The following is a 25,501-nucleotide window of genomic DNA, read 5'->3' as shown; positions in this document are numbered from 1 at the left end:
ATACATAAAAGCATTATATAATTTTAAAACCTTTTTAAGCTTTAAAAATATTCTCCATTATCTTTAGAATAAAATTCTAACTTGCTTTCAGTCAGTATCAGAGCCCAGCTCACCTTTCCAACTCTTTTCTCTCCCTTTCCCCTGCAGTTACATTTGCTTCGGCAGCCCATTACAGGTATCCTTCATGGGGCCATATGCCGTTTATCCCTGCCTATGTCACTTCTCTTTCTAGCCTGTCCTTTCCCTTCTTTTCACTGTTATACTCTGCTCATGAATTTAGGCTTGGCTCAGGCATCACCACTTTTGTTAAGCCTTCCCTGATACTTTCCCTACCAAAATGAAAGGCACTGTGCTCCCATAGTACCTCGTGTATATCTGGGTTGTAGTATGTCCCAGTCTCATGTGATACAGTAGATAAGACTGGAGGCTCTATCAAGGTCAAGATCACATCTTAGTAATCTTGTTTTTTTTTTTTAGTGCCTACTATAATGCCTGACACATTAGAAGGACTCAATAAAAGTTTGTTAAAAGTAACATAGGTAATGCTTATGATCAAAGAAATTTACAACTGACATTTAAAGGCAAATAGAATTTCAATTGAATTGAAAGTTGATTGGACTTTTAATTTTTTACTTACCATGGGATCTTAAAAATACAAATGTACTTTGTGTAATTATGTAGTGTTTTCTAAGCCTTGAAATATTTAATGCTATTTGCAAAGCATTTCTAGGCAGATTACTGAGATTTAAAAATATGCAAAGAATTTCAGAAGACTCTGTATAAACATATATCAGAATATCTCATGGGACACTACAGCACATGTCCATTATATTGGCAGGGACACCAAAGTCCAAGAAAGAGAGACTACTGAATTATTGGGATCCTGAATTTTTTGCCTAACTTAAATAATATTATGGTTCAAGTTGAAGTATAAAAGTCTTCATATTAACTCTATATACCACTTAGCTAGACTGGTAAAATATCTGGGCCATATTTAATTGACAAGCACTATCATTATCATTATTTTTGTCTGTTTGGCTTAGTGCTGGATCTCCAGTACCTAGAACAGTGCTTGGCACATCATAGGCCTTCAGTCAATATTTGCCAAATGACCAAATGAATCAGCAGTCACATTTGGTATGATCCAATCTGTATCCACTTGGCATTGTTTAGTTCAACTTGATAAATCTTTGTAGAATGCTTTCTATGTTCCAGACACCTTGCCAAGGAGCTGAGAGTAAGAGGATGAATAGTATATTGTTCCTGTCTTCACGATCTCAAAGTCCAGTTTGGGAAGCAGGTACATAAGAGATAAATAAATGCAGTATGCTGTGGTTAGTGATAAAGAGGCCTATGCACAGAGTGCCAAGATACCCAGAGGAAAGGTATTTGGCCCAGCACAGGTGCTTTAAGGAAGTCTCCCTAAGGGAGAATATGCCTGAGCTGTCTTGCTGGATGAGTAAGATAGGTTAAAGAAAGATGGAAGACCATTTTAAACAGAGGAGACATCACTAGCAAAAACAAAGATATGACATCTCATTCATTAAGTCATCCAAGAAACATTCACTGATGGCCTACTATGTTCCAAGTGCCGTTCTAGGTGCTATATATATGGCAGTAAACAAAACAAAGTCCCTTTCCTCATGGAGCTTGTGTTCTAATGGACACAGAGCCCATAAGCCTTTCAATATTGCTGAAGAACCAAGTGCAGAACAGGGAGTGGTGGCAGAGAACGCTGGAGAGGCGGGTCGCAGTTTGTTCTATGGGTGAGAGTTGCGTTGATACCTTACCTACTTCCATGAAGGACTGAGGCACTTAGAAAAAGCTAAGGATTTCCCAAATCAAGCTACCACTGGGCAGGAGTCCCAGACACTGCTCTCCTCCCCAAAGTCTCTTGGTTGCTGCAGGGAGACTGCTAACAATACTGGAGAAAACTAGAAACAATACTAGAAATCTTCTTGGGTTGATTTAGCAATTTGAGTTGTGACTCAAAGCAGTGAGTGAAGAGCCTGGCACATCATAAGAACTTCATAAATGTTTGTTGAATGAAAACATGAAGGTGATACCTTTATCTGTAAAACAAAGGAGTGCCTAATGCCTTTGAGCTTTGACTTAAGTCTACGAATGAGTGGTGTTATGAGCTTTCTGGAAAGGAGAACAGCTTCTACCCCAACACGCCACTCAACTTAAGTCAAAGGATGAGAAGCCAAAAGTAAAACCTATGTGCTCAGTTTATACCCTGCTGGGCTGCAGCCTGCTGCAACATAAGGGCTATTTCCAATGATTTAACTTTGGCCCCTAACAAACCACATTTGAAAAATACTTATTACCCAGAAAACATCATTAATATAATTGTAACTTATGTAAAATCTGCATATGTGGATATGCAAAGTTCACTCATTAATTTCCAGAATCTCAAATCCTCCGAGGACTTTCACGAATCTTCATGATGCCTCTGAAAGCTGCGTTTGCATCTGATTCTCTTATTTTTGTAAAAAAGATTCAGAAGTTCATGTTGCTTGTCTCCAGTCCTGAAAACAGAGTTTCTTCTCTTGAACAAATTGGTCTTGGACAAAGTATACCACATAAATTGCTTCCAGATCATCTTGTGCCTGTGGGAGGACTAAGAGCTTAAGACAAGATGCATTTCATAGTGTCATATTTGGTTCCTTTTCCTAGCAAACATAAAGGAAAGAGAATAGACCGAATCCAAATTTGCCTGAAGGCAAGGAAATTCAATGTCTAAATGCCACATTTCCTGAGACTGTGTAGTAATATATAATAGTGGAGCATCATAACAAATGATAGAATAATAAAGTCATGATGATAACCTGTAATTTAAATAAACCCATGAAAATATAGAATGGAGAGAGCTCCAACTTCTGAGAATGAGTCACAAATTCAATTCTCAATTCAAAGCAATTGGTACTTCTCATGTTTATATGTAAATAGATCTCAACCAATATCATTAAATATTCAATCCATATTCAAGGTTATTAAATATTGAACATAATTTAATAAATACAACCAAGTTAATCAAGACTTTGGTGGTTGTGGGTTCAAAAAAAGCTTTTGAAAAGAGTCATTTCACTTGGGTTTTATTCTGATCTTTCATTTCCCTCTCCTGTTTTTGAGTGCCAAAATTGTATTAAATGAGTGTCTAGGTGCTTGAGGTTGTGCTGGTGTGTACATAGGTGTGTTGAATTATTATCTCTTAGTAATTTCTGTGCTAGGCAGGATTGTGATGTATGTGGGATATTTGAGAATGTGTTGGGGTGTACTCTGTCAGTGTGTTATGTAAGCATATGTAACACTGGTGAGTTACCTTAGATCCTGGATGTTCAATAGTCTCTTCTCTATACCTCATCAATTGCTGGGACACAGGGATCCCATAGTCCCCTAGAATTCTTAGGGGAGTATCCAAATGTTGCTCTTTCTTAGGGTTGCACAAGTATAGATAGCACCCAAGAATGGGTACCTTCTTAAGTTTTGGCTCTAGGCCTTTTGCTTATCTTACCCTAGTCTAGCCCTGCAGTGCAAGACACTATAGCATTGAGGAAAGAGCTTTGAATGGGCTTGAGTTCAAATTTGGGTTCTGGCACTTGCTGGCTATGTGACCTTGGGTAAGTAACCCTCTTGGACTCACAGTTTTCCCCTCTGTGAAAGGGGGATAATAATGCCTGCTGAATAGAATTGCTCAAAGGTTTAAATGAAACCATGTCTATGTTTTATTAATATATTGTAAATATTTAATCTTTTAAAAAGGCAGGCCCTATGCTTGGCTTTGTTATAGACATAAAGGTAAATAAGACCCCAACTACATTAGAGTCTGGTGGGAAGGTAGAACTTTTTCTCAAGCACTCTCATATGTCAGGTTTTGCTTACGTTTAAAAGATCCTACAAGTTCTGAAATCTTTCCATCACTCACCAGTCATCTCGTGTGTGTTGGATGTTTGTCCCTAAGGCTTGGAGCCAAGTGCTCTGCAGGAAGAGGGAAGGGAAAAGTCAATTCCCAAGCAAGGAAAGGAGAGCAAGGGAAGGAAAATAAGAGGAATTGCCTGTATACCTGAGTGAAATAAGGTGAGAACCATCATAGTCTGAGTCCTGGACATTCTGTCCAGTGTCCTACCCTTCTGATAGTTTATTTTTAAGAAGGAAGAGGTCCTCCCACTTTATAGTCACCAGAGTCACTTCCTCATCTCCCACCCCTATCCAGACTGAAGTGTGCAGAGGGTGGAAATGGAGCTAGGTTTTGGGTGCCATTTCATTTAAGAAGAGACCCTTGGGAGCCCTGTAGGAAGAAGGATCAGAGAGGCTGAGGGCAGGAGCAAGGGCTGTGAAGTGAGTTCTTCTCAGGCTCTGTTTACTTTCTGAGTGACCATGAGCTGGCAATTATCATTGAGCCTTGGCTTCCTCCTCTGTAAGACAGGGATAATAGCAGTGCTTATCTCACTATCATTCCCATTTTGCAGATGAGAACAGTTAAGGCATAGAGAGATTAACATGATCGTGGTCACATAACTAACAAGCGGTGGAGCCAAGATTTGAACTTGGGCATGTCTGCTTCCAGGGGCCCTGCTCTCAATCATCTTACTCTACACCTCTGTTTTACTGTCTTCTTGCCCCAGTCAGAGTGTATGTTTTTTGAGAGCATGTTTTACAGCTCAGAATAGTGGACTTCTGTCTCAGATTATGCCTTTAGATGAGTGGCGGGGTCTTAGATGTTGTCATAACTTCTCAAATAAACTTATTGCAGCTGGATTGAACACAGAGACAGTAATAGGATGTGCAAAGCAGCACCTTTCATAAACAGGCTCTCAGGGACTGGCAAATAAGTGATGGATCACGGGCCCCAATGTGACCCCTAGCTGACCCTCAGAGATGTTTGCTAAAAGTGTTCGTGGCTCTATTGGGACATGAGTCCTTGGAGGCCTACCAGCTGGGTAGAGAAGGTCCAGCCTTATAAATCCATGTGGCAGAAAACCAGGCAATCCCAACCTAGCCTGGAGGGGCCTAGCACCCCTTAGCCTCACAATTCCTGCCTGGAAGTATGGGAGTGTGAGAGAGATGGGGGAGCAGGCGGCTTCCTATTAATTTGCTTGTTGAGATGGGGTGAAATAATTTTCCAGGAAGACCTGCCCACCTCCCTGAACCTCTTAGAACTGAAGTTCGAGAATTACAAATGGACAGCTACCACACAGAGGTGAAGGTGGGGGTGTATGTGGGAGTTGCAACTCATAATTCGAAAGGGAATATGAAGATGAAGAAAAGATGTGCAAAAACCTACCTTGTGTAATATTGCCAATAGTTATCAAGTGCTACCATGTGCATTGTTTGGTTTATTCCTCCCAGGACTCACAGTACCGTTATCATTTCCATTTTACTGATAGGAAAACTAAGGTCAGAGAGGTTAGGTGGCTGTCTAGTGTCATTAGTAAGTGGCAGAGCGGGGAATATACACGCAGAAAGTTAGAACTCATTTTCTTAGCCTTTGACATCTCTGATTCCCCATCAATGGTAGCATCTCTGAGTTGGATAAACTGTTAGAGAACATTTATTTCAGAATCTTCAGCATCAGGTGGGGAAACTAAAGGCCAGAGATGCAGTGATAGATCAACGCCACACAACTGGTTAGTGATAGCTGGAAGATTTGACTGCAGAGTCAGGAATTAGGATGAGGCAGGAAGGGTGCAGAATTTAAGGAGGTGCTCACTCTCGGATGCCAAAGCTGTACTTACTTATACAACCCTGAGAGTAAGCACTTCCTTAAATGTTGTGCCCTAGGTGCCTGACTTGCCTCACCCTAGATCCAGCTTTGACCAAATGCTTCTTTTGTTTTTGTAGTATGACAAAATCTCAGGCATGAATTTATTTATTTGATTTCCTGATATTTGTGTGTTTTGTCAACATCTAAAGGTAGGTTTCTACCCATGGGCTGGATGGAGGGTCTGCTTCTGGTTGGTACAGTGGAAGAGACAGTACCAAAGGGGACAAAATCTGGCCCCGGTAATTAGGCATGAAACTAGGAGAATTGTGATTTCCGCCTCGACACAGCAGGGTGGCAGAATAGGGTCCATGGGGACTGGGACCCTCTGTCTCTCCTCTGGATCTCACTGAGCTGAAATGGGGAAGTGCCAGGAAAAGCTTATAGGGGTAGGATTTGTCTCATCAGACCCAGAATGAAGTTGATTATCAAGGTTTGAAACAGGGGGGCCAGCTGCTCAGACACATGTACAGATTCACATTTCCCAAAGCCTCAGGCAATGTGTCTGCTATATTTGCAAACAAACAAATAATTCCTTCCAGAGATTTGGGCCTTTCTGCTATTACTGTAGTTCGAGGAGAAAAAAAGACGAACCACACAAGCAATGCATCCTGCTGCCACTCCATCCCTGATATGTAGGATAGGATGGTAAGTCCTGCATTTCTTGGAGAGGGTTCGGATTTGGATAGAAGGGTTCCCTGCGCTACTTCTGAGAGTCAGGTCCTCCCCCTCGCCCGGGCTCGGCATCTTAGGAGGATTGTGGGGCAGTGAGGCGGCCCAAGGTGCTGTCGGGAGGGAGAAGTCTACCTCCTCCGTAGCCCTGCGGGTTGGGGGCAGGCTGAGAGTCTGGGAGGAGTGGATCAGACTCTGGCAGCCTCGCAGTTCCAGGGTCAGCGGAGGAGCCCTGTCCCAGCTGCGAAGAGCAGAGGTCGACTAGGCTCTGTCTCTGGAGTTGACTTAGGCAAGGTAAGGTCTCTTCTCACTGGGCCTCAGTTTCCTCATGTTCCCAGGCGCGGCTCAGTCCGGCATGCCTAGGGGCCTGACATTCTCAGTTCTTTGCCTTCTTGCCCTTCCAGTTCAGATGTTTCGTAAACCCTTATCTGGGATCCCAACTTCCAGCCATGGCCCGTCCCTCTCTGTCCACAGCCTGTGACCAGCACGGCTGGAGGCTCCGCGCCCCTCAACCCCCAGTCCCCGGGGGACCCCCATCCGGAACAGCGAGAAGAAGTCAGCACGCAGGCCACTCTGACCTACCCAGAGGGAGAGGGGAAGTAGGGATAAGAAAGGAGTGTAGAGACGGGAAAAGGTTAAAAAATAGCAAGGAGAGATAGAGAGAGGTTAGAGAGAGAAAAGAGGGATTGGGGGAAAACGAGCAAAAGAACGAAAAGGGGGAAGGGATGAAGGGAGAAGAGATGCTGGAAAAAGACTGAATCAGAGAAAAAGGATCCCAAAGGAAAGCAGGAGGGTGAGACTGAAAGATAGAAAAAAGAGAGAGTGAGAGAGCCGGGTCTACAAGGACCGAAGAGGGAGAAAGAAAAAAAAAAAAAAAAAAAAGGAGGAGGGAGCCGAGGGAGGGAGCCGCGAGCTGGGAGGAGGGCGGCTAGGAGGAAAGGAGAGAGGGAGGGACCGAGGGACGAAGGGGGTGGGGGCTGGCTCAGCAGCAGCAGCGCCGCTCCAGCCGCCCGCCGGCTTGTTCACTCGCTCGCCGTGCGCGGTGCCCGCCGCCCGCCGCCCGCCGCCCGGCTCTGGGCTGCTCACAGCTCTGGCTCCTGGCCCGGCGCTCTGGCGTGGCTTGTGCTCGGGAGCACAGGATCGCGTGGCTGGCCGGCCAAGCCCCCAGCGGGCCGCGGAAGCAGGTGGGTGACTGGGCACCGACTGCGAGGACGCGGAGCCTCGGACCACCGGGGGTACAGGGGGACGGGGGTCGGCGAGGAGGTTTTGCAGCTTCGCGACTAACTTTCCACCGGTTCCGTGGATTCCCCGCTGCCCTTCCTGGGTCCCGGCTGCGGAAGCCGAGTTCGGCGCGGGGAGGATTTGGAAAACGCCTGGGGGTCGGGACAGGACGCGGGAGGGGGGCGGCCCCTGGCCCTGGCAGGCGTTGGCCCTCTAGCCGCAGTCGGGACGCAGAGCTCGCGGCTGGGGAAGACCGGAGCGCAGTGGCGCGGCGCGATTGTCCCAGGGAGGGCGCCCGCCCGCCCCTCAGAGTCTGGGGACTCCAGTCCCCGAGCCGCTCCCGGCACGACCGCTGCTCACAATGCCACGGGCACTCTCCCTGCCGCGGTCCGGGCGCAGAGCCTGTGGGACGCGGCCAGGTCCCCGACCCGGCCAGTGGCGCGCCTCGCTGTCCCAAGCCCCAGCCCGTGCCTTGCGCGCTTTTGCTTTTTGGAGGCGCTACGTGGAACGTCTTTATTTCTTTTTTGCCCGACTCCCTTATGGGAAGTCCGAGTCAACCGATACTTGGGTTGACTTCCCAGACATCCCTCCTGCCTTCAGCGGCCACCCTTGCTCCCTAAGTTAAGAGAAGCGAGTCATTCCCAGTGTGCGCCTGGAGCGCGGTCCCGAAGTTCCCAACTTCTCGTCCAGCCGTGGGCGGTAGTGTTGGAGGTGGGGAAATGGGTGGTCTTTGTGGCCCCTTGGAGCCGCAGCGCGCTGCCACCTTCCTCTTGGACTTGGTTTATTTTCCTAATTTGCTAGAAAAAAAAAAAAACACGACTTAAGATGTGTAAAAATCGTGTCTTGCGGGCGTCAAGGTCCGTGAGTGGGACGGAGCCATCACCCGTCGGGAACTTGGGAGCCCGGAGCCTCGGCTTGACCGTTTCGGGGCCCCGGAGCCCCGGAGTCCTGGCTGCTCTCTCCCGAACCTGGACCCCCGACTCCATCTGACGGTAGCCGTTTCTCAGGATCGGTCCCTGCAAGCCCGCGCTGCGAGCCTGGTCAGACTCTCTCGTGGTCTAGAAAAATATTTCAAAGTAGCTCCGCTTCAGGATCTCCCACTCCGTTTCCCCGGGAACGCATAGAGCAGGGCCTCCGGCGAGCTGGAGGAGGCTTCTGGGCGGTTTGGGCTCCTGGCCATCTTAGCTCGCTCTGGCAAGGGTACTCGTGCCTGGGCATAAGAGCTTGTCCCGCGCTCTGCCGGGAAAGTAGGGGTTAATGCCCGCACCAGGTGGCTGCGAGCGGAGGCTGGCCGGGGCTGTCAGACCCTGCCGGGGGCACGGGTCCTCTTGCTCCCGAAGTCCTGGAGGCAAGAATTTGCGGCCGTATGCGGCTTTTTCCGAGCCAGCAGAGCCCCGGCCTCGCAACCCCCTCTTTGCGGGAGTGCCGTTGGAGAGGTTCAGTTGAAAGGTTTTAGAGCACGTTTAATGAGACCGAGATCTGAGGGCTACGCAGAGAGGGTACCTGGGCCGTCATCCCCTGCTGGTTGGGCAAGGTCCCCGGAGGGTATTGAACCGACCACCTGCGAGCACTCCATCCTCAGCTCGTTTGGCGGGTTTTCACCGGTGCACGCCACAACCATGTCTCTTGTTCGCACAATTGTTTAAAGCCGCTAGAAATTCAAAGTCCACCACTGCAGTCTCCACCTCTTCTTTCCATCGCACAGATTAGCAAACTGAGGCCCAGAGGAATAAAGATTAGAGCTAAAGGCGGAAAGGAAGGTAAAACAGGTAAGTCTTCCAAGTCCTAGTTCAGAGCTTTTCCTGGTACTCTATGCTGACGTTACTACTTTCTTAGCATAGGGCAAGTGTTCCCAGTCAGGCCACAGCAAGCCCTTGACGGGATTGGGGACTGGGTGTGTTTGTGGTTAAGGCAGAGGACCCGTCTCTGGATTCTCTTGCTATGTGCTTCGCTGTGATCATCTCCCAGGATAATCTCTTGGGTGACAGTTTGTTGCATATTTATCTTGTGCCAGCATTTAAATCTGGGGGTAAAGGAATCCCTTACATTCGGCCCCTGCTGCTCAGTCCATGGGGAAAGAGCAGTAGCCATTGTTTTGAAGCCAAGGAGGCAAGTACAGACATTCTCAGGTGAAATTGATTTTGGAGGCTGCAGGATTGGGGGGGGGATTGGGAGGGTTCGGAATCAAGCATTAGGTAGAATTCCACTTAAGGGAGGATTGTGGTGACAAGCCTTGAGTACTAAAAGGCAGGAAAGCTCAGAAATTGTTAAGTGGCTGGTCAAAGGACAGAAGGGTTAGAGCCTCCTGAGAATTTGGCCTCTGAGTGAGAAGAACTAGGGTAGGTAGAAGACCCATATGCTCTGAACTCAAGCTCAGAACCCAAAAGGTCTTCTAGTTCTACATCTAGGATAAACAATTGGCTGGGAAGTCAGCATCCCATGAACCAAGGGTTGTGGCTCCTGGCTGAAACATTCAGGCTTTTGCTTCTCTTTTTCCTCTTTCTCCTTGTTTCCTAGGGTTTTAAATATAGTTGACCCTCAAACAACATGGGCGGGTGGGGAGTGGTTAGGAGTGCCACCTTCCTCAGTCAAAAATCCATTTATAACTTTTGACTTCTCCAAACTTCAGTCCTTCCTTGATATGTCAGTGGAGGATTGGTTTCAGGACCCCTGGGAATAGCAAAATCCATGGACGCTCAAGTACCTTATATATAATGGAGTAGAACAATGTATGTGGTCAGCCCTCTGCATCTATGTACTCCAAGCAGATGGAAAATACTGCTTTTGATCTGAGTTTTGTTGAATCTGGAGATGCCAAACTCATGGATATGGCAGGCCAACTGTATATTAATTGAAAAAATTCCAAGTATAAGTGGACCCACACAGTTCAAAACTGTGTTGTTCAAGGGTCATCTTGTTCAAGGGCCAATTGTAGTTTCTTTGCCCCTTCCTAACCATAACTTTAGAATTTAGATACTTGAGTGTTTTGGACCTACTATTGGACCTACTATAGGCAGGGCATTTACTGCACTAGGAATATTTGGTCAACAAATAATTCTGGAGCTCTACCTTTGTGCCAGGCTTTGGTCTTGGGGATAAAGCAGTGAACCGGACAGGCAGAGTCTTATACCACATGATATTGACATTGTAGGCTTCTGTCCTCTACAGGTTTAAAGTCTAGTTGCAGAGTGGAAGCAAACACACAAAAGATATCTGAAAAAGTGCTGAAGTCGGACAATACAACACAGAGAATCTTGAGCTTCCCCTTTAGTGGTTCAAGGCTCGGAGGTGAAAAGGCTTGAAGCTGTTGGCTATGAGATTCAGAGATTCTGTGGGCTTCCATGACCCCGGCTTCTGGTTGCCAAGGGTAACCCAGAGGGAGCTGCATTAATGACCTCAGATATGGCAGTGGAGAGCTGCTCTGCAGAGTTTCTGCCAATCAGGGTATGACAAGAGGGAGCTGGTGAGTGTTGACAACTGTGATCATGCTAGGTATCCATAGAGACTGGTGCCAGGTAACCATGTGCTTCTTAAATTTCAGCATCCACAGCTACTTGGTAAACTTTGTAGCCACATTGTACAGATGGGTAAATGGAGCCCAGGCTCTGCAGCTTGGGAGTGCTATGCAGAAAGAGGAGCCTAGTCCTTGTGGAGACCAGGTATCCCTGATCTCTGATTCACTTTAAAATGATACTCCTCCTTTCCTATTTTGTAGACCGGTGGTTCTCAGACTTCAATGTAGGCTTATTAAAACAGATTGCTGGGATCCACCCTCAGATTTTCTGATTCAGTGGGTCGAGTGGGTCCAATAATTTGCTTTTCTAACAAGTCTCTAGGTGATGCTGATACTCGTGGGACCACAGTTCAAGAACCACTGTAGTAGAAGAGGGAAAGTGAATGTTTTTCTTGAAATCGAAGGCTGTGATTTAGCTCTAGAAACTTCCAGAACTTGCCTGTACAATCCCCTCCCCCTCACTCCCCAGGAGGGCATTGAATTAAAAGAATATTTTATCTTCATCAGCACACACAGAGAGAATATATTGCAATATAATTAGGGAATAAATAGGTGTCATGTGTTGGATGCAGACTCCATGCCCCGTGGCTCTGTGGGGGTTTATTATAGCAGTGTTATAATTGAAAAGGTGTCAGCCACTCTGAGAGCCCCTCATGAAACTTTCATGGCCTGGGTGGTCATTGTCCAAAAAGGCATGTTTTCTTCATTTAAAAGAAAGTCAGAGAGATTGCTTCTCCTGCTAATGGGACTATCTGTGTTTCATTTGACAGTAACTATGCAATGTGTTCTTAGGGGAAAAAGAAGTAAATTGAACAGCTAGTGTGAATAGAGAGAGGTTGGAGGAAATCCATATCGGGTTTACAGATCTGTTTTTTGAGCATTTCAACATGTTTTTGAAAATCTGTCTGTCTGTTTCACCTATATTTCTGACATGAAGCTGCATCTCAGCAGGAGGAGAGTTTGAGTTTCAACTTAGCTGGTTGGATAAATGTAACAGCACACTTTATCCCCAATGTGTTAATTAGAGCCAAAAGAAAAGAATTATAAAAGAATTGTTCTCCTAAATGCTGGCATTTTTCATCTGGATTCTATTTATTGATTATTTTACAGTTGAGAAGTAGCAAAAAATCCATGTTTTTATAGCAAATAAAGCCGGCTGCAGTAATTATGCAGGCTCAACATGTCTGTTCTGGAGCAGGAAGTTGGAATTCAGCCTGACTCTCAAACATTTGGATGAGATCTAATTGAGAAAGACATTTCAAAGAACAAATATTTAGGAATGCGGAGTTTCAATGATGGTCTCTCTGGACCAAGTGCAAATACCTCGCTTTTAGCTTGATCCTCAGAGGTGGGAAGAAGTGATGGGGAAGGACCTGGTTAGTAATGCTGAGACCACAGTCAAAAAGATGCTGAAACTTAGAGGTAGTGAGGCTTAGTAAAAGAAAGAAAGATACTTTCAGGGAATATATCCCCTGCAACTTGTGAGCAAGGGGAGAATCAATTAATTAAATATAGATTGAGTAGTTATTGAATGTCTAATCTTGGGATAGGCACAATAAAGGCAGGGACCAGGACTTTTACCTGTTATATATCTCCCACAATGCTTGGTATCTATAGTGACAAGAATCTTGATTGAAGTATCAGTCAGTCAGGGCTGCAAGTAGCAGAAAACTTGAATTCGACTGGCTGAAACAATAAGGAATTTAGTGTTTTCCATTATAAGAGGCATGGGCTATGTCTGCCCCAAGCTTGGTTCTTTCAGTGATTTAACAGCATAAGCAAAAATACAGATTCTTTTCATCTTTCCTCGTTCTCAAGGTCACAAGGTGGCTGCAACAGTTCCAGTTATTACACCCTCGCAATGATGTGCAGAAACAGAAAGGCAGGAGGGCAACTTTCCCAGAAGCTCCTCAGCAGACTTTCCTTGTGTCTCATTGGCTGAAATTGGGCGTCACATGCCCATGCATTCACCAACCTCAGTCAAGGAAAAAAGATCATTGTAATTAGCCTAGAATAATTTTGATGTGTGTGTGTTGAACCACAGACACAGACAAATTTAGGGTGCTTTTGAAAGGAGGAAAGAAGCAACCAACAGTACCTCCTATAGAGTTCAAATTTTCCTTCTACTCCTTTTTAGCCCTGTGACCTTGGGCAAAGCATTTCATTTCTTTGTGCCTCAGTATACCCACCTATACAAGGAGAGTGTATTGGGAAGATAAATCTGAATTGACCCAATAATTATACTTGATTGGTTTAAGAGAAGTAAAAGGTTATTTGAAGATTTGATCTCTGGCATTAAAGAATTATAATCTAGAGTAGGAGACACATGAGGACTAGACCACATAGACTATCAAGTAATCAGAGAACAGAACTAGGAGTAAAATAATTAGGACTTGCAGACCAAGTATGGTAGAAGGAGTGTGGTATCAGTGTGCGCCAGTAGTTAGGGAAAGCTTCCTGGAGGAAATGGTTCATGGTGCATAATGGAATTTGAGTATTTATATATGGATAGGTTATGAATTTCCTCTATCCAACTTGCTTCCTCTTGCTTTTTTTTTTTTGTCAGTGGTAAATGGGACCATTAGGCCAACATGAGATTTCACCTCTTCAATCACAGCATATTTGATAGTCAGTCTTAATATGGCCAGTTGTGGTTCTGGGAGACAGGTCACAGTGGCTTCTGTGCCAGTCCTTGATTCCCGGTTTCTACTTCTGGATGACAATTCAAGCTCCACTTCAAACTACATTTCAGTTTTTCAGAAATACTTCGCTGATTAGATATTATTATTAGTGTTTGGATGTCTGACTGCCTTTGTGAAATCCATATGCCTAAAATGAAATCTAATGTCTTCTCCTCTCTGAAGCCATCTGCCCTTCTGTATTATTCATTTCCATTGTTGGCAGCACCATCCTCCCAGATGTTGGGCTCAAAACCTTAGCAACACTTTTGATGCCTGCCTCCTTCCTCTATTTCCAGTATTCAATCACCGACATTTTTTGGTCTTCATTATTTCTTGGATACAAGTCGACCTTTCTGACATGAGACATTCCTTTGTTCATGCTAGGTGATTGATGGCTGTAGCCTCCTGCTCAGATCTCCCATTCTTGGAACAGTGCATGAGGGTCCTGGAGGTGTATGTCTCTAGGAGCGGTCTGTGGGGCTCTGCAAATAGCATAGTCTGTAATTTCTAGGGCAGAGGTGGCAACAAGTCTGGACTCCATGGCTGCAGATACATTATATTGCTTGGGATGTCATTTTCTAACCTTCCATATCTCTGTCCTTCAAGTCATCCTAAAACTATTTTTATCCACTTGTTACCTTACATTCTTTTTCATAGTACTCACTGGATGAGGCACAAACTCCTCAAATAGATATTTGAATGCTTCCACAACTGACCAGCCTGCATCCTTATTTGCTAGGATTCACTACCATGACTGGTTCTGCCCTCCTCTGTGTTTAACCCAAACCACTCTTCCTTTCAAGGCCAATGTTAGAGCTGCATCCTCATTAGACCTTCCCTGACCACCAGAGTCCACAGTGATCTCGAAGCATCGATCTTTCCTTCCCCTGGACTTCTGTAGCAATTATTGCCTACACCACAGATTTGGTACTTAATAATGTGCTGCTGGTGTCATTGTTCAGCGTTTTCTTGGAATGTTCCTGGTCTTTCCAACTGGATGTAAGACCATGGAGGCCCGAGATGGGGTGAGGTGGACCCTTCTTTATACCCAGCATTATGGCCAGCAAGCACGTGGCCCTTTGATGAGTATTTATTAAATTAATAAATCACAGGAATAGGGAAAATAAGATTTACTTGAAAAGTCCGTTAATCTTCACCTTTTCCCTCTTAATCTTGGTTTGTAGAAAGGACTAAATTTGATGAATGCCTGCCCCTATACTGGCTACTACTTAAGGTGATTTTTTAGGAGCCGTTTTAACTCAGCCTTGTAACAACGCTGTGAGGTCGAGGTTTTTGTCATTTTATAGATGAGGAAGTGGAGGCCGAGAGGGGTTAAGTGGCTTGCCAAAGCTCACTCAGCCAGTGGGAGGCAGAGTGAGGGGCAAGGCCAAGTTCTTTCCTCTGTGCTCTGTTTCATACATCTTCTTAAGGTTCTCCCAACCCTGTGGGTACCCTGTTCTTTCAGTCTCTTTTCCCTCATTTGCTGTGTCCCCCTGCCTCTTTCTGTCTCTTATCTCTGACAAGTCTCAGGCCCTCTTATGTCCTGAGAGTGTTTTTTAAAAAACTCTGACATTTACTTTGACTCTTTCCTGAGGACTTTTGCCTCCTGTTAGGTTGTGGCTTCTGTTGATCATTCGGCTTTTTACCTTGACTGTCTTTCCTGCCATCCTCAAGCCGGGGCCAGAGATTCCTTTTAGAGCATAAAACATTGCTAGTGGAATCAAGCTGGGTCTGAGCCAGGTATCCTGAACTCCTCTGCCTTTTGTATTCATTCGCCCTCAACCCGCCACCATCTGGTTCTGTGTTTCAGGTGTCTTACCTGTGGAAAGAAAACTGCTGACTTATCGATAAGAAGGTGGTCTGTTGGAAGTTTCTGCTAGTTTCAGAAACTATGACTGGCACTTTTTCATCTTCTGTGGCATTCTTCTTTCCTCTCATTTATTCGTTTATTCATTCATTCTATAAATACTAAACAATGACTACATGCTCAATATAATAGGAACAAAACAAAGTCCTTGCTTTCACGGAACTCGCTTTGAAGTGAGGGGACACAGATGGTAAAAAGAAAAGCATGTAATATATTTTATGATGTTTACAGTGAAGAAAACTTGCAAGGTAACGGGGTATATGTGGTGATGGGATGCTGCTATTTTATAGAACATAGTCAGGGAAGGCTTCTCCGATGGTGACATTTGAGCAGAAACTGAGAGGAAGGATGCCATGTCGGTATCTAGGGGCAGAGGGCACCGAGCAGAAGGAATAGCAAGTGCAAAGGCCCCAAGGTAAGCACTCGCCTGGAAAGTCAGCAAGAAAGCAAGATCAGCAAGAAGGCAGCAGTGGAGAGGAGGAGAGCTTGGTAGGAGGTAAGGACTCCTCATCTTCAGTCTCAGAAAGAGTCACCCTTTCCACAGCTGTTGCCACTGCCTGAAATAACCACTTCCTTCCACTCAGCCAGGTGCCCTTTGACTTTCACAGCTCAGCTCTGGTCCCCCACCTTCCAGTGGGCTTCCATCTCTGCTGTCATTGGTTTTCCTCTCCTCTGAGTTCTTATAATTCTCCACTACACAACTGGGCCCTTGATGACTTGCTGGCTGGCTTCCTCTCCGCTTTGTAGCTCTCACCTCTCTAACAAACCAGCTCCTTGAAACTGGTTTATTCCCCATCTCTGGGACCCAGAACAGAGCTAGGCTCAGTGTTTACCCATTGGTTGTACTGGTGCCAGAGTTGGAAAAGAGGAGGGCTCTGCAGGGATCTGTGGGTGGAGCCTTCTTTTCGCTATGCCCGTTGTTTCTTCACAACAGGAAATCTTTTATTCTGAGCATTCTTGGAGCACTTTGAGCTGGGAGCCTCTGGGAGCCTCTGTCTGTAGCTGGGAGAGGAATCTACCTTTCCCCAAGATTTGGATGCAACTTTGGCTCTGAGTGGGAAGGGAGAGGAGCTGGGATGTGGAGGAAGCCACTCTTAATCAGCTTTCATTTCTCAGTCAGTGAGGAATATAATGTTTCAGGAGCAAGGAGGAAGGAATTCACCCAAGATCTTGGAGACCTCCTTGCCATTTAAGGCAGAAATCTTGGGTGAGGAGGTTGACCTGTGAGTGACCATGGGTAAGTCATTAACCTTTGCCTAGTCTGTTACTGTTTCTTCTCAACCAAACCTCCCCTCTCCCCATCCATTGTAGAAGAAAATAAATAGTAAACCCGACTTTCAGAGACTCTAGCTACTCCCCAGATTGGTCTCTGCATTAATTTTTAGGCCAATGGTTTTAAAACTTAAGAAATGTACAGATGGTTCCATTTTAAAGGGAGAAAAAGATTCCCACAGAGCTTTAATATTATCCTAAATTATTAATACAATAATATTTCAACATATGTAAATGCAAAACTAGGCATAGCATGCATATAACTCTTACAATAACCTTAAATCTCACACAAGTTTATAAATTAAAATGCAAACTACAAAGCTAACAACATTCAGATTAACAATATTAATTTAACACGATAAATGCTGTTCTTCCACTAAGACTAAATCAGCACTTGTGATATGATTGCAGTTTTGGCTTCGTGAAGCATTTTGGCTGTTTCCTCCACCGTGTGCTCTTTGGTGACTCAACTCTCCCACCACTTTTCTCCCTGGGAATGACTGAAACCTTTGTTCCTACAACCTGCAGTAGGGTCATTTGGTGGCACTTAGCACAAAAGCATTGGTGCATTAGGCGGCTACTTTTTCCTCATTAGCCCACAACATTTAAAAGAGCTCTGTTTAATCTTAGCGCAACAGCATATCCTGACACAAAGCTAGGCGTTGAAACTGACTGTCACTGCTTGGTCATTGAAATGAAAACACAAGGCCATGTGTATTTCTTACAGTGCCTAAGGAACCGCGATTGAAGACAACCCTTGAGCGCTGTGAAATAGCGCCCCTAGTGGTATGAATAAGTTAATGCCAGAACTGCCGCTAATTGTTCTGTAATCAGAATAGAAACCATGTTTTCAGCCTTTGTTATGTGCCATTGTCTCAAGAGGGAGGTAGAATAGTATTATCCTCATTGTACAGATGTGAAGGGTGAGACTCAGAGAAATTGAAAGGTCAAGGTCTTATTGGTAATTGGCAGGATGTGTATTCCACTTAAGTCGACCTGAGTCAAAGCTCATGAAATTCCCACTAGGCTTCACTTCCTTCCTACCTACAGGCCCTCACCAGTAATCTTTAGGGCTCTTTGAGTTATCAGAGTGCAATGACTTTGGGGGTAATTCAGGAATCTCTAGCAGACTCAGAGCTTTCTGGCGGAGTTATTAAGACGTGTTCTCTGGTGCAGAAAAGAGGAGTGAAGCTGGTGAAGAGGAGGACAGAACTTAATCATGGTCCTCAGATTCTCCAAAGGCAGTGGCAGGGAGATAGAGCCTTCCCTGAAAGCCCTTGTGGGGAATGGATGCCGGTTCCTGCAGGAGAGAGGCAGGTGTGATACCTTAACAACATCTACCTTTACTATGGCTTCACACTTTAGCAAGCACTTTTTAGGTGCATTTATTTTCAAGTTTGTGTTTTTTAAAAAATTTTAATTTTATTGTGATAAAATATACATAATATAAAATTTACCATTTTAACCATTTTTAAGTACGGTTCTGTGGTATTAAATGTATTCGTTAATTTGCGACCGTTACTACCATCCAGCTCTATAACTCTAAAGTATGTGTTTTGCAACTTTGCAAGGCAGGTTGTCATCCTCAGAAACAGGGGCTTGGGTGACTGGCCCAAGGTAATACCTCAAACCTGTTGCCTACCTCTTGTCAGTGATCTTGAGTGACAGTGGCAGGGTTGGTTTCCCAGAGGCTTGGATGGGGCCATGTCAGGTGGCCAGGCTTCCTGAGGTAGAGGTTTAATGGGATGACCGCAGATGGGCTGTCCTGGAATTGATTCTGTGGATCAGGGTAGGGATGACTTCCTCCTTTGTTTCTAGGACTCACCTTTCCTTAAAGCAAAAATTATTTAAAACCCACTCCTGCCCTTGGAAGCTGCCCTTCCCCTGCCTGACCTGCTTGGTTTATCATCCAAGCTTAAAATAAATACAATAAATAAAAACATGCTAAATTTTTTTATTCTGCAGTGGATGAGCAATAATCTGCATATGCAAATAAATGGCATGCCAGTCCCATGAATATTAATTTGGAAAGAATCTGAGGCCCTAAAATACACTCAAAACCAACAGTGTGGCATTTTGCAACTACTGTGGCCTTTTCTGATCACAGCCTTATTATATTTTAAGGTTCCCCTGCTCCAGCTTACCTCCCTTATGAACCTCTCAAGGTTATGAGGGGCACATCATGTCATAGGTTGGCCTGGGGGTGATGGGTGAATCCTGAACCTGGGGCTGTGGCCAACCTTGTCTTTCCCTAGCAGGGGCTCAAACCTTAGCTCCTCTTCAGATCTCAGCATTAGCAGTGAGTCCCCAAGGCCAAGGGATAGCTCACTGTGGGGCAACTGTCGGCCTCAGGCTCGCGTGCTACCAGGAAGATGAAAGGTGGGAGAGGGAAGGAGCCTGGGGAATCAGCTTGTCTTACCTCTCACAGGCAAAAGAGGAAACTGAGACCCTGGGACAGTGGGTGACTTGCCCACAACGGTATGGTGACTTAATGACAGGAAGTAAGAAATACTATTCATTCTTTTTCTTTTAATTTATTTTTCAATTACAGTTGACATACAATATTATATTAGTTTCAGGTGCACGACATAGTGATTAGAAATTTATATAATTTATGAAGTGATTACCATGATAAATCTAGTACCTATCTAACACCATACATAGTTATTACCATATTATCGACTGTATTCCCTATGTTATACTTTATATCCTCATGACTATCTTATTCTGTTCTTTGAGCTGAACAGTATATATTTTTTGAGTGTATGTGTGGGAAGGGGTGGGTAGCATTTAAAGTTTCTATACTTTGGGGGAAAGAGGCATCCTTCTAGGGTGAATATTCACTCAGACACGGGCAGCAACTGACAATCCAGTCTGCATTGCATTTGGGTTTGAAGAAATGATTTCTTTTCGCCCTCCGTAGATTTCCAAATTAGATTATACATAGGCCAGAATTAGTGTAGGCTGCATTGTAGAGCACATCCTAGCTGACACAATGAAAGGGCAGGGCAGAGAAGAGTGAGAGTGTCTCTGAGGAAACCAGATGGGGTTAACAACTGGCTGGGGAGGACCACGAGGTGGAAAAGTAATTGGCTGTAATTTCTGTGTCCTACTATGTACAGGGAAGGCTCCACTGGGGAGGGGAATGTTGCAGCATTGGTACCAAATGAAATTGGGATTCTCTTTTTTGCTGCTTACTGGGTAAGCCTGGGCCTATTAGTTCACATTTGGGCCTCCTTTGGCTTGTCAGTAAATATTGGGATAATTACTCCATTTCTTAACGTTGCTTTGTGAGGATTAAATGAGGATTTAAAGTTCTTGCACCGTGCCTGGCACAAAGGAATATTTAATACATCCAGATTTCTTTTTCTTCCAGGTAGATTAGTCTGACTGGCTACAGTGCATTGGTGTGGATGTGTGTACATGTCTGTTTGTGTGTCTGTGTGGGTCTCTGTGTCTGTGTTGGTGTGTTTCTGTGTGTGTTTGTCTGTAGCTGTCTGCTTTCATCCACATGTTTGTTATTGAATATGTGGTGGTGTAGGTAGGCATGTGAATGAGTCTGTGTGTTTTTGTGTTTGTGTGTTGGAATGGTAGTTTTGTGTTGTTAGTGGCTGTGTGTCTGTGTTTCCATGACAGCATAACTGTTAGTGTGTGTTTCTGTGAGTGTGTATGTGTGTGCTTTAATGTGTGTGTCTGTGTGGTGACAGTGGTTTTGTGTGAGTGTATACACACACGTGTATATAGTACAGGGCTGGTGTGACCAGAGAGCTCCGTGGGGTTGGGAAGGGTTACAGTGCACAAAGAGTCCTGGATCTAGGGTTCTCCCATACAGCACACTCACTCATGCAATCCCCGACCCAAGGTCCCTGGATGGAGCCCTGCCTAATTGCCCTCAGTCCTTGTTTCTCTACCTCCCTCTAGAGGTACACTAGGCCCTCAGGCTACCCTGGTCAATTTGCATTTGTGTTTGCATATCACATGCATATCATTTGCATTGTCTACATAGACTCTATGTAGACAATAGTTCTACACAGACTTTCATTCTGCAGTGTTCAAGGTAAAATGTAGTTGTTCCTCTTGAAGGTCATTATATGAAGAAGTGCTGCTTTTTCTTTTATTCTTTCTGGTCCAGACCTTCCTCGCAAAATTAAGGGGCTGGGGGAGGACAGAAGCCATCAAAACCTGTTTTTCCTTTTGTTTAGCAATGTAGGGGCTAGAGGCCTTGGGACCCGGGGAGGAGGCAGTTGGAGGAGAAGGTTTTCTTATTCCATGGGTAGTTGCTTTTCTGACCACAGTCAACTATGTTACTTCATAGCCAGGGATAAATACAGTCCAGTTTTTGCAGTGTCTCCCAAGCCTATGCCGACTTACCCCAGGGGATGAAAAGGAAGGCCCACCCTGGATGTTTCAGCACTTCTGTACCTATGCTGACTGGGTAGGGACCTTGAGGCCAAGACTGGCCTTTCAGGAAACAAAGGAGCAAATGATGTCTTTTCCTTTTAAATCCCTAATACATAATTAGTGATACTTCTAACGCCACAGAAAATATCTACCCCAAAATTTTTCCTGGGAGAGCTATACCCTCAAAGTATCTTCCTTTAGGGCCATCACTGAGCTCAACATTCTCTCCTTAGATATGGGTTTGAATACTAATTGTATAGTTTCTGGCAGCCATTTTCTCTTCTGTAAAAGGGGGATGAATAATAGTACTTAATATTATTAATAGTACATAGGGTGTTTTGAAGATTAAATGAACAATGCAGGTAAATGGCTTAGCTTAGTGCCTGGAACATACTGAAGGCTCAGTAAATGTTAGCATTGCCAGTCTCCATGGGCTCCAGTAGAAAACAGAGGTTCCACTAGTGTATCTTTTACACCCTAGTATTAATTGTTTATGAGATGCTCCTCAGACCAGCAACAGACAGTAGTAGGCTTGTATCCTCAGTGCCTTTCAGGAAGTCAAGTCCCCAGAGAACTTTGGCTGACTCCCTGTAGGTGGAAGCATTTGCAGAGACAACACAGGAAACAGGAGAGTCCTGTCTGTGTCTCCAAGGATTCAGGTCCCCACTCTCCCCGCCATCAAAGGGTCAATAGTATCTTGTTTCCTTTTCAAAGTCAAGTAGTTCATTTTCTCTTGTGCGTCTTTACTTTGAGCAAGGCCTTGCTGGGCATCGAGGCCTATCCATGCCAAGATTTTGGGTTCCCAGAAAACAGATCTTTGAGGCAAAACTGGTGCTAATGCTTTACTAGGGGTAGGGGTGCAGTCTCAGAGCAAAAACAGTGAGAGGAAAAGGGATGTGAGGCAAGGGAGGAAAAAAAGCAAGGGCCAGTCAGCCAAACCTTTGTGAGGAAAGAACACTGGTTGCTTAGTCATGAGGGAATCTGCAGTTAAGCTGAGTGGAACCACTGTGACTCAGAACAAATATTGAAGGTCCAGGGAGAGAGTTTATCTGCCAGCATCTTGGTCTCTCAATGGTCCAAAATTTCCCCCTGGGTATCAACTCCTTCGCACTTCTGGGTCATATCACCTGGCTCCTCTGGGCAACCACTGGAAAAACTGAATCCATGCCCTGCGACATGGCACCTCAGCTGAGTCCGGATGTGCTGAGAGCCCCCAGCACCATGATAGGTCCAGGCGTCGAACCCAGTTGCTGGAGCCGATTTGGCTCCTGTGGCGGTTGCAGTGGAGGTTGTGCTAGAGCCTAGCCATAACCTAAAGGGAGGCTGACAGCTGGTGGTGTCAGATGAGACCATGCAGTGACAGTGGCCTGGCTGTCCATTGAGAAAGTAGCTGACAGTCTGGGAGGCAGCTGGGGCCAAGCACATCTTGGAAAGCATATAATAGGGTTTGATTCAGCCACCATTAGTCCATTAATTAATCCATGATTGGGACGAGGGCTAGAATCTGGACCTTACCCTGCATGTAGTAAGGAGCCATCATCATTCTTGAGCAGGTGAGAGACTCACTCAGCACTCAGTCTTGACGCTATGTATTAGTATGCTAGGGCTGCCATAACACAAATGCCATAGACTAGGTGGCTTAAACAACAGAAATTTATTTTCTCACCATTCTGGAAGTTGGAAGCACAAGATCAAGATTGTTGCCAATTTGGTTTCTGGTGAGGACTCTCTGCTTGACTTACAGGCAGCTGCCTTCTTGCTGTGTGCTCACATGGCCTTTTCTCTGTAGGTGCTCCAGAGGAGGAGAGCACTCTGGTGTTTGTTTGTTTGTTTTAATAAAATCTATAATCCTATCAGATCAGGGGCCGACCGTTAGTTACTAAATTCATTTAACCTTAATTACTTCCACATACAAGCACACTGAGGGGTAGGGGCTTTAACATATGATTTTGAGGAGCTACAAATATTCAGTCTATAACACAGGGGTTATTCAGCGAGGGCCTCTTTCAGGTCTGCTTGTCTTTGCCCACAAAAAGTCAAATCGGGGCTGTTCCCAGAAGACCTGGTGTTCCCAGCTCAGTTCAAGGGAACAAAAGGGTCAGAGATCATCATTGCCCATGGTTTTATTCAGCAGTGGTGAGGCTGGATCCCCCTATAACACCTGTGTATGTCTTCATCAGAAAGGAGAATGTATGTCCTTCTTGAGTGAGGGATGGTAATTCAGAGCCCTGGGTCAGGGACCAGAGTGCCTGGGTTTGAACCCCAGCTCACCATTTATTATTTTTATTTTTATTTTTATTTATTTTTAGAATCTATCTATCTATCTATCTATCTATATTTATTTATTTACTTTAGGTAGGCAACTCTTGGTTGACTTCACAGATTACAAGGACCTTGTCATCTTATGATCCCTTAATTTAAAAAATATTTTACACCTACAGCACCTGGTCTTCCTCAATGGTCTCCCATCCAAGTACTAACCAGGTCTGACCTTGCTTAGCTTCCAAGCTCAGACAAGATCAGGCTTGTTCATGGTGGCATGGCCATAGACCCAGCTCTGCCATTTAAAAGCTGGGTGACCTTGGGCAGGTGACTCAACCTCTTTTCATCCAGTGCATGTTTTTTGAGCACCTGCAAGGTCCTGAACCCGTTCTAGCTGTTGGGGATATAGCAGTGGATGATACAAGACCAATAGACTGAAATTCCTGCCCTTGTGGAACTTACTCTCTAGTGCAGGGAGCCAGACTATAAACCAAATTAGTTTGTAGATGATAGATCATAGTTGAAGGTCACAAGTAATGTGGGGGGAAAAGGCAGGAAATGTGATGAGGGAGTGATGGGATATGGTTCTAGTTTTAAACAGAGTGGTTAGGGAAGGTCTTAATAAAAAGGTGACATTTAGGTAATTACTCTAAAGAGGTGAGGGAGTGAGCAAAGCTGATGTCTAGGGGAGATCTCTTCATGCCTCAGTTTCCTCACCTGACAATGGGTTTATGATAACACCTACTGTAGAGAGCTCCTTTGAAGGTAAAGGGAGTTAACCCATGCAGTGAGTGGGCTTAGACCTGGCCTGGCACACAGAAAGCGGTTATCAATGTTGCCTGTATTATTGTCACCTACACTCAAGTAGGAGCTGGCTCCTGTGCCTCCGGGCTAGGTGCCTGGGCTCCAGTCTACAAGGGATTTGGTGGCCTTCATCTCCTCAAGAGTGGGAATAACTCTCCTCCAACCTTTCCCACCTTCTCATTAAAAGGGGACACACAGACTACAGTTTAGGAAGCAACATATGCATTTTCTTTTCACTTGGGCATCTAACTTCCAGAGGATTGGAGAATAGCCTTTAGCAAAGTCCAGGATTTAGGAAGCAGCTTCAAGCCTTTCTCTGCAGCATCTGCAGACTGAGATGAGCAAGGGTTTCTGGCCCAGCTCAAGGCTGGGCTGGAGAGAGGAGTCACCCATCTGGAAAACCAGACCCCCAGCAACAAGGAGGCCCTGCCCTGCTTCCCCTTCTTGGCCAGGTGGCTGCCCAGCTCTCATCAGCAGGCACTGAGAGTCCCCTCAGCAACTGGGATGCCTTCTTTACTATTGCAGAGATTTTTGTGACTGTAATTTACCACCACTGTGAAGCCCTGGGACCTGAATCTCAGTAGCCTTCAGTATAGATATTTTATCTAATCAATCCTCCATTACTATGCAAATACCTCTTATAGGCTACTGATGTCTTTTCCTTTCAAACACTTAATACATAATTAATGATACTTCTAATGCCACAGAAGACACCATCCCCAAATGCTTCCTGCTATAATTTATACCCACCCAGACAAAAATTTGGTTTATTGGTTCACTTATCATTCTGGACTGTGCCTCTCTCTGCCCTCCCCAGGAGGGGCATAGAGTCCATGGAAACATGGGGCAGGCAGCCTGCCCTCTAGACAGCACTGAGCCATGCAGGGCAATGGTTGTATATGGGAGGGTACTGTGTGCCCACTTCTTTATAGATTGTCTCATTTAGTTCTCTCAAACCACCCTGTGAGGAAGGTCCTCCTGACACCCTAATCTCTGGAGGAGAAAACTGAGGCCAGAGGGGTTCTACAACCCAAGGTCACACT

General features: G+C 45.2%; 1 protein-coding gene and 1 pseudogene across 1 annotated transcript in view; one reads left to right on the top strand and one right to left on the bottom strand.

Moving 5' to 3' along the window:
- The first annotated feature begins 7,577 nt into the window (after window positions 1-7,577).
- The window catches only part of MEGF11 (multiple EGF like domains 11), a 315,816-nt gene continuing 297,892 nt past the window's right edge, over window positions 7,578-25,501 (top strand). Inside the window, exon 1 of the mRNA XM_016141015.2 lies at window positions 7,578-7,620. The gene's annotated coding sequence lies outside the window, so the exon portion shown is untranslated. The remainder of the gene's footprint in view (window positions 7,621-25,501) is intronic.
- Window positions 23,825-23,943, bottom strand: LOC118600880 (annotated as a pseudogene).

This window comes from Rousettus aegyptiacus, unplaced genomic scaffold (genome assembly GCF_014176215.1).
Source record: "Rousettus aegyptiacus isolate mRouAeg1 unplaced genomic scaffold, mRouAeg1.p scaffold_m13_p_3, whole genome shotgun sequence".
Classification (NCBI taxonomy): Eukaryota; Metazoa; Chordata; class Mammalia; order Chiroptera; family Pteropodidae; genus Rousettus; species Rousettus aegyptiacus.
This window is presented reverse-complemented; position numbering and strand designations above follow the sequence as displayed.